The 15,088-nt window shown below is 40.2% G+C and overlaps 1 protein-coding gene across 8 annotated transcripts in view; it reads left to right on the plus strand.

Moving 5' to 3' along the window:
* rims2b (regulating synaptic membrane exocytosis 2b) overlaps positions 1-15,088 on the plus strand; it is a 241,805-nt gene that overhangs the window by 26,332 nt on the left and 200,385 nt on the right. The gene's annotated exons all lie outside the window — the stretch shown is intronic.

Genomic DNA, 15,088 nt, shown 5'->3' on the forward strand with positions numbered 1-15,088 from the left:
TCCTCCCTGAAATGGTAAATGGACTGCATTTATATAGCGCTTTTAACAGACCCTATGGCCATCCAAAGCGCTTTACATTTTTGCCTCGCATTCACCCATTCATACACCGACGGCAATGTCAGCCATGTAAGGCACCATCCAGCTCATCGGGAGCAGCTGGGGTTAGGTGTCTTGCTCATGGACACTTCGACACTTGGTCAGGTGCAACCGGGGATTGAGCCACCACTTTTGGTTTGTAGACAACCTATATGAACCACTGAGCCACTGCCGCCCCGAAAATGCACAGTGTCTGTGCAAGAAGGCTCACTGGGGAAAACACATGTTAGCTTAGGCCCCAGGGCCAGCTGTGTGCCAGCGCATCCGTGCCGAGGGTCCCCTCGGTCAGGGAATAAAACCACTGGCAATGGGCCGTGTCCGGGGCAGCAAACAGGTCTACCTGTGCGGCCCCGAAGTGGTCCCAAATCAGTTGGATCACCTGGGGATGGAGTCCCCACTCTCCCGGAAGCACTGGCTGCCGTGAGGGCTCGTCGGCCGCATGCATGAGCCGGCCCGGAAAGTGAGTGGCACGAAGTGACCTCAGATACTTCAGACCCCATAACAGGAGGTGGCGGGTGAGTTGTGACATGCGACGGGAGCGTAGACCACCCTGTCTGTTAATGTACACTACAACCGCAGTGCTGTCCGTACGGACCTGAACGTGCTTGCCCTGGAACAGCGTCCTGACGCGGGTCAGGGTAAGACGAACTGTTGTCAACTCTAGGCAGTTGATGTGCCATTGTAGTTGAGGCCCCATCCGCAGACCTGCAACCACAAGCCCGTTGTACGTGGCACCCCAGCCGATGGATGAGGCATCCATGGAGACAATCGGATGCCTGGATACCTGTTCTAGGGACATGCCCGCCCGTAGAAACACAGGGTCCGACCATGAGCTGAAGGTTTAGTGGCATCTCTGTGTAACTAAGACACGGAGGGATCCGCTGTGCCAACGCCTACCTCGGGACTCGGCCGTGTAGCCAGCGTTGAAGCAGTCTCATATGACGCACCCTGAACGGCGCGACCGCCGCTCATGGTGCCATATGCCCCAGGAGCCTCTGAAATTGTTTCAGTGGGACCGCTGTCCTGCATTTGAACGAATTGAAGCAGTTCAGCATAGCCGCATAGAAGCATAGCCGAGTCTGATGGTGCAGATGAGTCAGCGGAACGGGCTGGGGAGCGCTAGCCAGGCCCCCAGAGACTGTACAGGCGGGACCAACGGCACCACAGACGTACCCGCAGCGAGGCAGCGTGGCAGCATGCAGGGACCCGACCCGGATGGCACGGAGGCGGTCCGTGGTGGGGTCTACGTGCGTGTGGCAACACCTACCTGCTTCCTCTGAGGGGGTGCGGAACAGTGGGGAGGCTGGTGGGGGCGATTGAAGAGGCGCCCGAGGGCGGCAAGGCATGGAAGTGTCGCACACCCCAGGCGCGCTAGGCACTCAGAGATTTTGGAAACTGCTCTTTCTGTGAAGCCTTGGGGACATCTGGCGGGACAGATGTTATTGTCACAGGAAAGCCCCCTGCCCTCCTCCGAGGGGAGGAAGTGGTGCTGCTGCCACTTCCTGTCGAGCAGGATCCTCCATCTCTGGGTGGCCCGTCTCAGGGTCTCTTACGACGACGCTTGCCACTTGGCTTGGCAGTGGCCTGAGCGGGCTGGACGTCCTTCCCGCGGCCGGCTCCATGTCTATGCCCGGGTGGAGGCTGCTGCTGGGCGGCGGGAGCAGGGGTGGCGGCGAGCGGACTCCCTCGGCGACGAGCAGGCGGAGGTGTTGCCGCCGGCGGCGGGGTGGAGGCAGCAGCGGACCGCCGGATGGCCGGATGTGCCGGATGGCCTCCGTCTGCTTCTGGGCGGCCAAGAACTGCTGGGCAAAGCTCTCGACCGCATTGCCGAACAACCCAGCCGACAAAATAGGGGAGTCCAGGAACCGGGACTTATCTGTCTCCCTCATTTCGGCCAGGTTGAGCCAGAGATGCCGCTCCTGGACCCCCAAAGTGGACATCGCCTGGCCAATAGTACGGGCGGCGGTTTTCGTCGCCCATAGGGCGTAGTCTGTGCAACAGAAACTACTTTTGACCTAGATAGAAATGTAGTGGAGTAAAAAGTACGATATTTGTCTTTCAAATGTAGTGAAGTAAAAGTCACAAGTTTCCAGAAAAAATAATACTCCAGTAAAGTACAGATACTCAAAAAGTGTACTTAAGTACAGTACTCAAGTAAATGTACTTAGTTACTGTCCACCTCTGCTCTCTTGCTAGATAGCAGGCAGTCAGATGCTTCATCAACGCCGTTCGGCTCCGAAGTGAATGACAATGGTGCGTGATGATCGCTTTCGCTTTATACCCGCGCAGCGGGGCGGGGTGCGATATGCAAAGCACGCACGCCAATGTTCATTGGCCAGTTTTCTAAATCTCAAAGCTGATAGGGGCTTCCAGAAGTGATCCCCATTCGTCGGTCTAAGTCCGACGTACATCGAATGTGACCGACTGAAAGGGAAAGAAGGCCAAGTCGAGCACATTGCATTGTTAGATATGGTGTCCCATGCAGTGCGTCCTGGTTGTATGCTGCACATTGAGCATAAAAATGTGTAGAGTATGCACAGTTTATGCTGCAGAAATAGTGAGAATAGAATAGTAGTATATATGCCCCAGCATTGTGGATGTGATCTGTGTATCTGAAGTTAAAATGTTATATAAAAGTTCTCAAATGAACAATGTCTTAATTGTACAGCAAGGTTGTAGCTACAAATCATCATTTGTGGGATTTTGCAAAAAAGGTCTTTAGATTAATTTAATATTACGAGACCAAAAGACACATATAAGGTAAAACAGTTATATTTCTCTCATTATTTCTCTTTTTGTTTAAATGTTGTTTACATGATTTTATGTTCATGGTTTATGAATGTGTGTCTGTTTAACACCCATGACTCATGTTTATTTTTAAAACCATATACCTATTTATTGGGGCTGCCATTCTTTATTGATCTCATCATTTTCTTTTATTATTTAAAATCTTATCTCAAATGCTGAATTTAATTAATTTTGTATCACAATATATTAACACAAATATTTCCATTGTAAAATAAAGTTTATACTAATAAGAGTCTGTCTTGATGGCAAAAATCGTCATCTGCAGTGGATTTAGGATTATTTTCACTACAGTCCTCTTGTGTGAAATCTCCTGCACAACCATGTCCAGCCTACATGTCAAACTTCAAATTTTGATCGATTAAATACTATAGAAGCTTGTTTCTGCCACAGGATAACAATTTTAAAAAGGTAATTGAGACTTTTTCTTACAATGCAGACTTTGCAGAAAGCACAACTGCGGGAAATAAAGGTATAAACATCACACTTGTGACTTTATTGCTCACAATTGTGAGATATAAACTTCCAGTAGTGAGTTATGAAGTCTGAATTGCATCTTTTTGCACAATTGGCCACAATTATTGGTACTATTTTTTTCCGTCATATTTACAAGCTTTAGCACACCAGGGTGACTATAGAACATGGAATTATATCTCTTTATCTCAATATGTTTCACAGGAGTATTTAGACAGGAGCACCTACATCAACACAAGCTTTTAACGACTGTAAACTCACATTTGCATATATTATACAAATTAAGAGAAAATAATGTTTATATTTTAACTTGCAATTGTGAGTTTATATCTTACAATTTGTGAAAAAAGAGGGAACTGCGAGTTTATATCTCACAGTTGCAAAAAATTGTCAGAATTGTGAGATATAAACTACCAACTCTGAGAAAAAGATTCCAAATAGTGAGCTAAAAAGAAAAAAAATGCGGGAACAAAAGTTGCAGTCAGCTTATTTAAAGGTGCACTATGCAACTTTCCGTCCACTGGAGTGCGCCTATTCTAATCGAAGGCGTAGTTTGGTGACGCAAAGTGTGAGCGCAGAATCTTGGGACGTGGTCTTCACCTCACAGCCGGTGGAAAATAGGACTCGGGCAGAAATCATGTTCATGGATGCGGTTATTAACGTTACTGTAATGTAAAGCAGAGCAGGACCGAGTGTTGTGGAGCTGAGCACAGCTGCTGGAGCGATTGTTATACAAACACACGGCTTGCGAGCACCTGGACTTTTATTATGATGGAATGGGACACAGTCGCCGGGCGCGTGCACTTCTGCTTTTTCCGGTCATGATTATGAGGTTAAGCAGCTCTGTTTATCATATTAGATACATTTAAGTGTGTTTAAAATGATGTTATGACGTTACTCTGTGTGTTCGCTTGGCGCTGCTGTGACATGTTCACACCGCTAAGAGAAAAGTGTTTCTGCAGAATAAAACCGAGGGTAACGCAGATATGACGCGATTGACAGGAGACTCCCTCAAACGCTATGCTGAAACGTCCCGGTTCTTAGTTAAAATAGCAATTTTCTCACAATTTATAAATAGTTGGAAACATTTGGGATATTGTAAGTACTCAACTGAACAAAATATATAACACTGGCCTGGTGGGTTTTTTATTTTTTACTGCAAAAAATACTACATAGTGCACCTTTAAGTTTTATTCTGACAGAAACAAGCTTCAATAAAATACTTAGCAAATTCATAATTCTTAAAGGTCTACCAAATCATGCTAAATATATAATTAAATAGCATTAATAGCAGGAAATCTAATGATAATATTATTTAATATTATTATTAATAATATTTGCCGCATTATATTGGCAGCCCTAATACTATTATTAATTTTCTGACTTCATTATGCCATGATTTAATTTGTTTATCGTTTGTCGGTGTTTGATTTTGTCTTATGTTTTGCCCTGTGTGTGTGTGATGAGCTGTTGAACATATCGTTTTAGGGAACCTCCTAAAGAAGACACAAAGCCTCAACCAGCTCAGTGAGTACAAGCAAATTCTTTCAGCGTACTTTGAGCTTTTTTCACCCTTTGCTGTCCGATACATCCCTCAGAGCTGACCTGTGATCAGTTATTTGGCTTTAAGATGTTCTGTAGTTGAAAACGCAGTACTAGTCCTTGTAGGGCCTCTTTCCCTTTTGGATGTATTTTATATATCTTAATACAATACTTTGATTTACTGAAGCTGTTCGTGCTTTCTCATCCTACTAACCTGCGGGTTGTACCTTTAATAGCAAATTTGTGTTGCTGTAGTGAGCCATATGTACATGTAATTGGTCAGTTGCTCCTCCACAGTGCTCCCGTATGCAGAACTGACTGTCCTCCTGTGATTCAAACTCACCTGCTTTCGTATTGTGGCTTCTTTCTCCACCCTTAATGCTGTTGTTTCTCTGATCACAGATCTATTGCATTATACTCTTGTATTCATTTAAAAAAAAACATCCTTCAAACAAGATTAGTTTACTTGAGAAGTAGCCTAAAGCTGAAACTTGTTTTAAGAGACTGTGGGCCAGATTTACTAACAGCTTGTGCCAGCGCAAACCCCCTTTTGCCGTTAAAAAATAAATAAAATACTGTCAGGATTGACTAAAAACACGCATCTGAAAATTAGAGTTGAAAAGGCGTGGACAGGGTTATTTTTGTGGCTGACCTTATTGCATATTTGTGGGAGCCTCCCTTTCAGATGCAAAGACGAGAGTATTTAAATGAATCATGCAAGGTGATTTACCAAAGTTTGCACTTGTCAGTTGACTGGTATTTGCAACAGTCTCACAACCTATTTGTACGTATTTGTACAAGGTGAACTCGTATGTCCACCTCGTATGTCCATTTGTATGTCCTCGTATGTCTATTTGTACGCGGTGGACTCGTATACTCGAATTCGTATGAACTAGAACATAAATTCATACGATTTGTCTATACTGCAGTGATAGGCATGTTTTAGGGACGGGGTCTGGGGTAGGTAATTCATGCGAAATCATACAAATTGACCAACTCGTCAAATCCATATAATATAGAAAAAATATTACAAATTCATACGAGTGAGGTCACACGAATTTGTACGAATTAACCACCTCGTAAAATACGTATAAATTGCCATGAGATTGGGTTGATATTTGCGACATTATTTGCGGCACAAAAAAAAGCATGTCTTAAAGGGTTAGTTCAACCAAAAATGTAATTTATGTCATTAATGACTCACCCCAATGTTGTTCCAGACCCGTAAGACCTCCGTTCATCTTCAGAACACAGTTTAAGATATTTTATATTTAGTCCATGAGGTTTTCTCTTCCTTCATGAAAGTGTGTGCACACTATACTGTCCATATCTAGAAAGGTAATAAAAACATCATCAAAGTAGTCCATATGTGACATCAGTTAGATATTTAGAATCTCTCGATGCATCGAAAATACATTTTGGTCCAAAAATAACAAAAACTATTACTTTATTCAGCATTGTCTTCTCTTCCGCGTTTGTGAATCAGTGTATTGATTCATGATTCGGATCACGTGTAAAACTGCGTCTGAAACCTGGAAAATGCTGCCCTCGGAGGACACATTTGAAGGCAGGAAGGCATCAAGCTGCGTCCGAATCTAATGTTTGCTTCACTTCCTGCCTCCTGAGAGACCTTCATCTGATCGATTTTTGAAGGCAGTGTACATGTGTCCTTCGCTGCCTTTGATATCCCACAATCCTGTGCTTTCCATTCATGGTTCAGTTGAGCTGGGGGGAAAAGATGGCGTCCAGAAGTTGCGTTTGTACCATTTTTACCAACATATTACACTTTTGATGTCATTTCTAGCGAGAAATCACTACTGTAGTAATTGAATATGTGTTTAGTTCTCACCAAAGCTCTCTCTATTTTGCTGTAGATTATTAAACTGTTACACTGCCTTAGAAGTCTGTCTGAAATTAGTTTCATGAGATGCCTTCATGCACAAACGCTTCCTTACAAGTCATTGTCTGATGAGGCACCGAGGCAACGAGTCAGCAGCCTAGGTTTTCGGACGCAGCCTGCCAAACTGCTAAAATCACGTGACATTGGCGATCCGTATCATGAATCAATACACTGATACATAACCGTTTGAATCTTTATTTGACGAAAACAAACCAGGAAGAGAAGACAATGCTGAATAAAGTCGTAGTTTTTGTTATTTTTGGATCAAAATGTATTTCTGATGCTTCATGAGATTCTAATTAACTAACTGATGTCACATATGGACTACTTTGATGATGTTTTTATTCCCTTTCTGGACATGGACAGTATAGTGTAGATACGCTGTAGGACTAAATATAAAATATCTTAAACTGTGTTCCGAAGGTCTTACAGGTGTGGAACGACATCGCTTTTTTGGAATTACGCTCTAATGTTAATTTAGCCCTATTATGTAAATCTGGCCCTATATCTTTAAGAAAGTTATTTTATGCCTTACACCATTAGCAAATAGTTTTTACAGTGCATTATAATATTTTAATTTTTACAGTGTAATGACTCTTAAATTTCACTATATGCACCACTGTAAAAAAAATGGGGGTCAGTAAGATTTTTTAATGGGTTTGAAAAGTCTTTTATGTTTACCAAAGCTTCATTTATTTGATCAAAAATGTGTTAAAAACCGCAATATTGTCATGTATTCTTACAATTTAGAAAAAGTGTTTTCTATTTGAATATATTTTAAAATGTAATAATGTCTTCATTTTCCATTGATCATTCAGAAATTCTAAAATGCTGATTTGCTGCTAAAGAAACATTTATGTTTTACATAAATTATTATTAGCAATATTAAAAACAGCTGTGTTGCTTAATATTTTTGTGGAAACCATGATTTTTTTTTTTCAGGATTCTTTAAAGAACATAAAGTTTAAAAAAACAGCAATTATTTAAATTAGAATGTATTTACTGTCAATGTAATGCATTCCTGCTGAATAAAATATTAATAAATATCATTGACCCCAAAGGACTTAAAGGGTTAGTTCACCTAAAAAATGAAATGTATGTCATTAATGACTCACCCTAATATCGTTCCACACCCGCAAGACCTCCGTTCATCTTCAGAACACAGTTTAAGATATTTTATATTTAGTCCGAGAGCGTATCTAAGTGTAGGCACACTATACTGGCCATGTCCAGAAAGGAAATAAAAACATCATCAAAGTAGTCCATGGGCCCTATTTTAAAGATCTGAAACGCAAGTGTCAAAGCGCGAAGTGCAAGTAACTTTGTGGGCGGGTCTCGGGCTGTTGCTATTTTCCCGGCGGGATAATCTAAAAATGGGTTGGTCTGAAGTAGCTTCATTATTCATAGGTGTGGTTTGGGCGTAACGTGAATAAACCAATCAGAGCGTCATCCAACATTCCCTTTAAAAGCAGGTGCGCAAGTTCCATTATGGATTGCTATTATTATGGCGTATTTACCAGGCGCACGCCAGGAGCGGTTCACAGCCGAGGAGACTGATGTTCTTGTAAGAGCAGTGAAATACAGAGAAGTTGTGTTGTATTGGGATGGGAGAAACCCACCCAAAATAGCGTTGATTAAACAGGCATCAGTTAAACAGTTTTTTCAGTTTTTCAGTCGATTTTTTCCCCTGGTTTTTGACGGACAAACCAATTTGTCAGATGTCCTTATATACATATATGTCTTGCCACTATTGGGCAAGTCTGATCCTTAATTACTACAATTAGCCTGAATAATTTGTAAGCTAGATTTATGCCTATTTTTTTCACATCTTCGTGGCACACCACAATGATTTCCGTCATCTCATGTGTTATGTTGCATCTGTGTAGATTACATGAGCAAAGTGTATGCGCTTTGTGCACGCTATACATTATGGTCAAGCATGCGCCCTTAAAATAGCATAATGAACAACGCGCAACCAGTGGCGCAATTGTTTAATGGAACAGCAAAATAGCACCAGGGATTGTTTGCGCCGGAACACGCCTCCTTTTTTGCGCTGAACCGCCCAGGGATCGCAAGTTCATTCACTAGTTTAGCGACGTGCTTCTGTGGAGGGAAAAGCGCGCTTTGCGAGGGTGCAAAATAGGAATGATACATGCGTCGGTGTACAAAGTCAATTGCGCTGGGTGCAAGATAGGGCCCCATATGTGACATCAGTTAGTTAATTAGAATCTCTTGAAGCATCGAAAATACATTTTGGTCCAAAAATAACAGCATTTATTCAGCATTGCCTTCTCTTATGCGTTTGTTTTCAATCCTCAAATAAAGATTCAAGCGGGCATGAATCAGCGTATTGATTCTTGATTTGGATCGCGTGTCAAACTGCCAAACTGCTGAAATTACGTGACATTGGCAATCAGAATCATGAATCAATACGCTGATTCATAACCATTTGAATCTTTATTTGAGGTTTGAAAACAAACAGGGAAGAGAAGACAATGCTGAATAAAGTTTTTTTTATAAAAAGTTAGTTTTTTTAGAGAAGAGTTTAGAGAAGTTTTTTTCTCTGAATAAAGTCAGAGTTTTTGTTATTTTTGGACCAAAATGTATTTTCGATTCTCGAGAGATTCTAATTAACTAACGGATGTCATATATGGACTACTTTGATGAAGTTTTTATTCCCTTTCTGGACATGGCCAGTATAGTGTGTGCATACACTTAGATACGCTGTCGGACTAAATATAAAATATCTTAAACTGTGTTCTGAAGATGAACGGAGGTCTGGAACGACATTAGGGTGAGTCAATAATGACAAATTTAATTTTTGGGTGAACTAACCCTTTAATGACTAGTGAAATTTTCTAATTTTCACAATTCTTTTGTACACTGAGTGTACAATTTGCCAATATTATGAGAATATAACATTCTCACATGACAGATTTGTGGCCTAACTGTTGTTGGATGATCATTTACAAATCCTGAGGTATTACTGGTTTTTAAAGGGATAGTCCATCCAAAAATGAAACTCTGCCATTATTTACTCACCATCTTGTCACTCTAAACCTGTTTGACTTTCTTCTATGGAACACATAAGGAGATATTAGAAAGAATATCTAAGCCAATAAATAGCAGCGTAAAATGTCTGCATCTCCATTTGTGCTCAGGTTTGCATTGACATGAAGGTGAGTATAAATTATGATTTTTCATTACTGAGTGAACTATTTCTTTAAACAGCTAGAAGATTCAACTTATTACAAAAACATTTGCAATTAAAGCACCATTTAATAAGATGTTTTGGGAGTCCTTGGTGTACACCCACAAGGTGAACGTGATTTCACCAAGTAAAACATCCTTGTTTGAGCCTGGAACAAAATTCTAATCAAACAATCAGATTTGAAGGATAGGATTTTAGGTTCAGGTTACGGATAGTGTTAGCTTTAGAGGCAGGGATAGGGTTAGGACTATATTTTTAGACCGGAATGTTGTTCCCGGATCAACAAAAGATGTTGATCCAGGAACATGTCTTTCTTGGCAAAATGATGGCGACCAGTCTCACAAAATGCAAGTCAGCGGGAACATATCCCTTGGTTTTGCCACTTGATGTTGCTATGCTTGTCTGAACAGGTGGAACCCTTTCAGTGGAATCACTGAGCTGGTTAGTAATGTTCTTCAGCCCCAGTCAAAGTCCCCCAGTGAGGAGGAGCCAAAGCCGTAAGTACAGTGCAGGGGCTTCAATTCATGCCACTAAAAGTAGCTAGTTCCCTTGTGCTGTGCAAAACATCCTTTAAAATCTCTGCTTTTAAATCACTTATTATACTATATTATCACCAAATATTGGATTCAATTTTTTTGTTAGCTTGTTTTTTCTTCTTCGTCTTTTGTACCAATTTACACCAATCAGGCATAACATTATTACCACCTTCCTAATATTGTTTTGGTCCCCCTTTTGATGCCAGAACAGCCCTGACCCGTTGAGGTATGGACTCCACTAGACCCCTGAGTGTGTGCTGTGGTATCCGACACTAAGATGTTAGCAGCAAATCCTTTAAGTTGTGAGGTTGAGCCTCCATGGATGGGACTTTTTTATTCAGAACATCCCACAGATCAACAAAATCAACACCTCAAATTCGTTATTTTGCTCCTCAAACCATTCCTGAACCATTTTTGCTCTGTGGCAGGGCGCATTATCCTGCTGAAAGAGGCCATGGCCACCAGGGAATGAAGTTTCCATGAAGTATACCAGGATGTACATGGTCTTCAACTAGGCTTAGGTAGGACATGTCAAAGTAACATCCACATGGATGGAAGGACCCAAGATTTCCCAGCAGAACATTGCCCAAAGCATCCACTGCCTCCGCTGGCTTCCCTTCTTCCCATAGTGCATCGTGGTGCCATGTGTTCCCCAGGTAAGCGACGCACACGCACCCAGCCATCCACGCGATATAAAAGAAAACGTGTTTCATCAGACCAGGCTACTTTCTTCTATTGCTACATGGGCCAGTTCGGATGCTCACATGCCCACTGTTGGCGCTTTCGGCGGTGGACAGGGGTCAGCATGGGCACCCTGACTGTTCTGCTGCTATGCATATGCAACAAACTGTGTGTGATGCACTGTATATTCTGACACCTTTCTAATCAAAACCAGCATTAAAGGGTTAGTTCAACCAAAAATGAAAATAATTTCATTAATTACTCACCCTCATGTTTTTGGACACTCGTAAGACCTTCTTTCATCTTCGGAACACAAATGAAGATATTTTTGTTGAAAGCTGATGGCTGAGAAACGCTTCAGATAGGCCTCCATTGGTAGTCAGTATATTTCCACTGACCCACTCATAAGACCCATAAAGGCACTAAAGATGGCGTTACAAAGTCCATCTCACTGCAGTGGCTGTACAATAATTTTAGCAAGCAACGAGAATAGATTTTGTGCGCAATGAAAAAACAATCTTTAATAATGACTATTTTTAATGACTTTAGTGCCGTTATGGATCTTGTGAGTGGGTCAGTGGAAATATACTGAATGCCAATGGAGGCCTATCTGAAGCCTTTCTTAGCCATCAGCTTTCAACAAAAATATCTTCATTTGTGTTCCGAAGATAAATGAAGGTTTTACGGGTGTCCAACGACATGAGGGTGAGTAAATAATTACATAATTTTCATTTTTGGGTGAACTAACCCTTTAACTTCTTGAACAATTTGAGCTACAGTAGCTTGTCTGTTTGATCAGACTACACGGGCCAGCCTTCGCTCCCTACGTGCATCATTGAGCTTTGGCCACCCATGACCCTGTCGCTGGTTCACCATTATTCACTTCATTTTCACTTATTATTTTTTTTTTTTTTTTTTTGGTGAATGAATAAGCTTCACTAAACTTTTTTTTTATGAGATCAATCACTCAGATCAATGAGGCCTTCGATCAATCAGTTCCAAATACAAAACCTGTGCTGATTTAAAGAAAACGCTGATAAATGTTGATAAAAAGATTGAATCCAATGTTTGGAAAAGGCATAGCTTGAGAGATTTATTAGCAATTTTTTTTTAAAGTCAGTACATTTTTATAACATTAACTAGCTTTTTTGGGAAAAAGAAAATCCTCTCTGGGTCTTAACTAGAATTTCAGGAATTTCTTTGTGTCAAAATGACTGGAACACAACATTACATTTAAAATTAAATTTTGATATGTTTTAGCTTACCTCATGGGCATCCGAGATGTAGGAGGATTTCTTTCCCCAGTAGTTTCAATTTTGATCATTTTAGGTCAAACCGTTCTTGTCTGTGCCTCACATAATGCAGGTCTATGGTCACCACCTCAAAGAGCATACACAGAGAAGTCCAAATTAAACAATCCTCCATCATAAGTACACAATGATGGGCTAAGACACGAAACGAGCGGTTTATGTGAGAAAATGAACAGCATTTATATTGTTTTTATCTCTTGTACACCACTACGTCCGACTGATCCGAGGGCGCGCATGCGTGTTTCCTGTGGTGTAGTTCGTTTTCTATGTATGCTTTTCTACGTTTCTATGTATGCTCTTTGAGGTGGTGACCATAGACCTGCATTATGTGAGGCACAGACAAGAACGATTTGTCCTAAAATTATCAAAATTGAAACTGCTGGGGAAACAAATATTCCTACATCTCGGATGCCCATGAGGTAAGCTAAAACATATCAAAATTTAATTTCAAAGTAAACTATCCCTTTATTCCAAATGGGCCAAGCAGAACTGGTATGATGGTCTAGTAGTGAGTTTGACCCCCTTTAGTGAATAGTTTGTCACTATGCTACTAAAGAAATGCTCGGTGTTCCTAAATGGATGGTTCACGCAAAAATGAAAAATCTGTAATTTACTAACCATCACGTTGTTTCGAACCTGTATACATTTCTTTGTTCTGCTGTGCACAAAAGGGAGATATTTGCAAGACAGCAACCAAGTAGATCCTGCTCCCCATCGACTACAATTATAATAATAATAATAATAATAATAACAATAATAATAATAATAATAATAATAATAATAATAATAATAATAATAATAATAATAATAATAATAATAATAAATTCATTATTTAATACTATGGTAGTCAATGTGGGGGCAGCTTGGCTACAAACATTCTTCCATCAAATATCCACCTTTGTGATACAAAGAAACTCATACAAGTTTGGAACAACTTGAGGATAGGTAAATGATGACAGAATTTTCCTTTTTGGGTGAACTAACCCTTTAAATCATGTGAAAGTTACCATGTGCACAAACAGATAAAACCCTGCTAACAGTATGTGTGTACTCAAGTATTTTTTTTGTTTTGTTTTTTGGATGGACTGTTTGATCAATCTACCCAACTGTCTGTCAACAACACAACAAGTTAAATCCATTAGCCATGCGTGACCGATGATAGTGGATATCCATGTACTCTTGTGGAGAGACAATGTCAGATAGTTTCAGTGTGGACACATTATCGATTTCTAGGGCTCAAACTGAATATCATGATATGTAGTGCATGTTTGTACAGCAAAACCCCTCCCTGTCACATAGCCTACTTCACTGTTCCATGCAACTTAAAAACAATGGAAAATACCCTCTGGATCAATAATCACGTGATGAGTAAGTGTTTTCTCTGGATAAATTATTGATTGAGTCTCTCTTCATTAGATTTGAATCTTGTCAAGCTGGAACTCTGTCTTATCATCTTACGAGCCTTATTAAAGTATGCGCATCCTGTCAATGGTTACTGTCTTGTTTCACTGATGAATGTAGAATAGGGGAATTAACCCATGCTTGAGAACCTATTATATAAATGCAATTACTACTGAATAAGAGCTTAAAAGGTTAGTTCACCCAAAAATGAAAATGATGTCATTAATGACTCACCCTAATGTCGTTCCACACCTGTAAGACCTCCGTTCATCTTCGGAACACAGTTTAAGATATTTTATATTTAGTCCGAGAGTTTTCTGTTCCTCCATTGAAAATGTATGTACGGTATACTGTCCCTTTCCAGAAAAAAAAAACACACAAAAAAAACATCATCAAAGTAGTCCATATGTGACATCAGTTGGTTAGTTAGAATTTTTTAAAGCATTGAAAATATATTTTGGTCCAGAAAAAACTAAAAGTATGACTTTATTCAGCATTGTCTTCTTTTCCGTGTTTGTTTTCAATCCGTATTCGCGACTGCTGAGAAGACAATGCTGAATAAAGTCGTAGTTTTTGTTATTTTTGGACCAAAATGTATTTTCGATGCTTCAACTAACCAACTGATGTCACATATGGACTACTTTAATGATGTTTTTATTACCTTTCTGGAAAGGGACAGTATACCTTACATACATTTTCAATGGAGGAACAGAAAGATCTTGGACTAAATATAAAATATGTTAAACTGTGTTCTTACGGGTGTGGAACGACATTAGGGTGAGTCATTAATGACATTCATTTCATTTTTAGGTGAACTAACCCTTTAATGTTTATACCCACAGTGCTCTCTTAACCCCAAAGAACCACAACACTCATGTGTGCCAAACAATTAAGGTTTTAGACACTACCTTGCAAAAAAAACTGTAAGAGTGTATTTACACTTTTCATTAAATTGGTACAAATCCGTGTTATTTATTAATTGTATACAATTATAGCATTTATTAATTGATTTTCATTTTAGTTTTCATTAGCTTCTACACTGTAAAAAAATATTTAGAAAAAAAGTTACCTGGTTGCCTTAAAATTTTGAGTTCATTGAAATTAAAATTTTGAGTTAATACAATGAAATTTT

This window comes from Pseudorasbora parva, chromosome 19 (genome assembly GCF_024679245.1).
Source record: "Pseudorasbora parva isolate DD20220531a chromosome 19, ASM2467924v1, whole genome shotgun sequence".
Classification (NCBI taxonomy): Eukaryota; Metazoa; Chordata; class Actinopteri; order Cypriniformes; family Gobionidae; genus Pseudorasbora; species Pseudorasbora parva.